This window comes from Mastomys coucha, unplaced genomic scaffold (assembly GCF_008632895.1).
Source record: "Mastomys coucha isolate ucsf_1 unplaced genomic scaffold, UCSF_Mcou_1 pScaffold18, whole genome shotgun sequence".
In the NCBI taxonomy this organism is placed as follows: Eukaryota; Metazoa; Chordata; class Mammalia; order Rodentia; family Muridae; genus Mastomys; species Mastomys coucha.
In genome coordinates, this window is record NW_022196900.1 from 86234859 (window position 1) to 86237944 (window position 3086).

General features: G+C 39.7%; 1 non-coding gene across 1 annotated transcript; it reads right to left on the reverse strand.

Annotated features, from left to right (window-relative positions):
- Positions 1 to 1474: 1474 nt before the first annotated feature.
- On the reverse strand, positions 1475 to 1581 carry LOC116097215. Its single transcript, XR_004121276.1, has one exon. It is a non-coding gene; the product is annotated as a U6 spliceosomal RNA (small nuclear RNA).
- Between the last annotated feature and the right edge of the window lie 1505 nt (positions 1582 to 3086).

Here is a 3086-nt window from a genome sequence, read left to right on the forward strand (position 1 = left end):
GGGAGGCAGAGGCATAGCGGATTTCGAGTTCGAGGTTCCAGGACAGCCAGGGCTACACAGAGAAACCCTGTCTCGAAAAACCAAAAACAACAACAACAACAACAACAAAATGTATATATTATGTGTATTGGTGTTTTGTGGGTATGTGTGCTAGATTCCTTGGAACTGGAGTTACAGACAGTTGTGAGCTGCTGTGTGGGTGTTGGGAATTGAGTATAGGTCTGGAAAAGCAATACATCCCTTTATCCAGTGTGCTGTCTCTCCAGCCCCCTGCCCTCAGTCCGTATGCCATTGACTGGCAGCACTATTGCATAAAAACAGAAATGTATCTAACATAACTTTTTTTTTAATGTGTGTATTTGTGGAGGTATATGTGAGTAAGGGTGGGTGCTGTGTTATGACTGCCTGACATGCTGGGAACTGAGTGATTGTCTTCTGAAAGAGAAGCAAACGCTCTGAACCACTGAGCCATTTCTTTACACCACTCCCCAAATGTAACCTTTCTAAAATTAGGCCCTATAAAAGGTAGAATATTTTGTGCTTAATAATTTGCTGTTATTTGTCAAGTATAATATATCATGCTGCTGGTTAATTTTTTGGCATAGGGTCTTGAACTCCCTCTCTAGGTGAGGATGCCTTGAGGTTTTGAGGCCTTCTGCCTACGCCTTTCCAGCTGCCAAATATGACCCCACTTTTAAAAATCAAGTGCTGGAGTTTGGGTTTGCCAAGAATGTTCTCCCACTGAGCCACTTTCCCAGGTCAATAATGATTTTTTTCTTTTTTAAAGTAGGTAGAACAGAATTAATGCTAGACAGAAGTTTAGAAAAATATTTCCTCTGTATAGGACATAAGTTCAATATTTACCCTAAAATACAGGACTCTAACTTTTGAGCATTCTAGCTGTGGTAGGTTATGATGAAGACTGATTTGGTTTTAAAACAGGTTTGCTCTGCAGTGTCAGCTGTAGTTAACATTAGTTCAACTGAAGTGACAGGTGCAAAACTTGTACTTTCGATGTGTAGTTGGAGTCTTGGGAGAAGGGGTGGGACAAAAACTTGCTTTTATCATGTGTCTGTTAATTTTGATAGAACATACTGTTTCTTTTGGCAGAAGTTCTGTTGTTGGAGCTCTTCAGTATTAAGAATTGAAAATCTAATAAAAAGTAATCGTTATCATTGGAATTGGTTCTTCCAGAATGAACTGGGAGGAATAAGATGGGATAAAGCTTGTTTTGTTTGCTCAACAGACAAACACTGGAGACTAGGTTAGGTAGAAAGTGTAATGCTAGCTTTTAAGTCTGGCTGCCACTACAATGCAATCCTTTTAGTACCTCTAACTCATCTGATACACATTAGCTGTGATAGCTTGAACCAGAAGATCCAAATGCAGGTTAGAATTTCCTTGTGTTTTCCTGTGCTCTGTATGCCAGCCATTGTTTTTGAGTAGCCTTATTTATTTATTTATTTATTTATTTTTAAATATGGAACGCTTCACGAATTTGTGTGCATTCCTTGCGCAGGGGCCATGCTAATCTTTTCTGTATTGTTCCAATTTTAGTATATGTGCTGCCAAAGCAAGCACTTTGAGTAGCTTTTTAAATTCTCCTTTCCTCATAGAAAAGTTATCAGTTGCAGTTACTTGAAAAGTTAGATTTATATGGAAAGAGAATGGGACTTGAATATGTGGATGCATCCAAAATTTAAGGAAAAAGTAACCAAGGAGGCAGGAGATTCTTGTCAGTGATTTGTTTAGTTAATAGTGTTGGCTTAAAATTTTTTTGTTTTTTGTTTTTGTCTTTTTTTTTTTTTTCAAGACAGGGTTTCTCTGTATAGCCCTGGCTATCCTGGAACTCAATTTGTAGACTAGGCTAGCCTCGAACTCAGAAATCCTGTCTCTGCTGGGATTAAAGGTGTGTCATACCACCGCCTAGCTTAAAAACAATTTTATTTACTTGAACAAGATAGTTTTTAAAGGTTAGAATAGAATAGTTTATCTTTGCATTTCTCTTAGCTCTAAAGCTCTTTGACTGTACCAGGAGTGTTGTGTAAAATGTCTTATATAACCCCAGGTGTCTGTGTTTGAGGTTACAGTTAAAATTGAGTGTTACAAGAGTAGTCATAATTTGGACAGGGCCTCTATGTAGCCCTGGTTGTCCTGGAACTTGCTATATAGACCTGGCTGGACTTAACTCTGTTAAGTTTCTGTTTCAAGTTTCTGTTTATCCAAGGATGACCTTGAACTTGTGATTATACACACCACTCACCCCCAGTTTCACTGTGTAGCCCTGGCTGTTCTGGAAATCTGTAGACCTGGCTGCCCTCCTACTCAAGAGATCCACCTGCCTTTGCCTCCTAAGTGCTGGGATTAAAGATGTGTACCACCACTGATACAAGGCCGTGGCCCCCCTCTTTTTTTTTTTAAAAGATTTATTTATTTATTATATGTAAGTACACTGTAGCTGTCTTCAGACGCACCAGAAGAGGGCGTCAGATCTCATTACGGGTGGTTGTGAGCCACCATGTGGTTGCTGGGATTTGAACTCATGACCTTCTGAAGAGCTCTTCCCCACTGGGCCATCTCACCAGTCGTTCCCCCCCCCCCTTTTTTTTGAGACAGGACTTCACACCCCAGGCTGGCCAGGAATTTGCTTTGTAGCTCAGGGTGCCTCCTGTGTGCTGGTTCTAAAGCCATCTCCAGAGCTGTGCCATATTTTACAAATGTTTTAGTGTTGTGTCCATAGTAATATCAATTACTCCATTTATAAAATATCTATAAGGAAAACAGATTTGAGACTAGAAGAGAAGATGTTTGAAAGTTTGTAGGCCCAGGTTATCTGTATTTCACTTTCTTCCCCAAATGTCTTACACCAATATATATCTTTCATAATCTTTTCTGTCTGCTCACATAGAGCCCTTATTATTTTTCCTTTCAATACTGGGGATGGAACCTGAGGCCTGTGCCTGCTGGGCAAGCCCTCTATTACTGAAGTATGTCCAGCACAAATGTTTTTATTGTTATAAATTTAATATAGTTCTTGAGACAAGGTCTAACAGTGTAGCCCTGGTTTGGCCTGGAACTTTGGATTC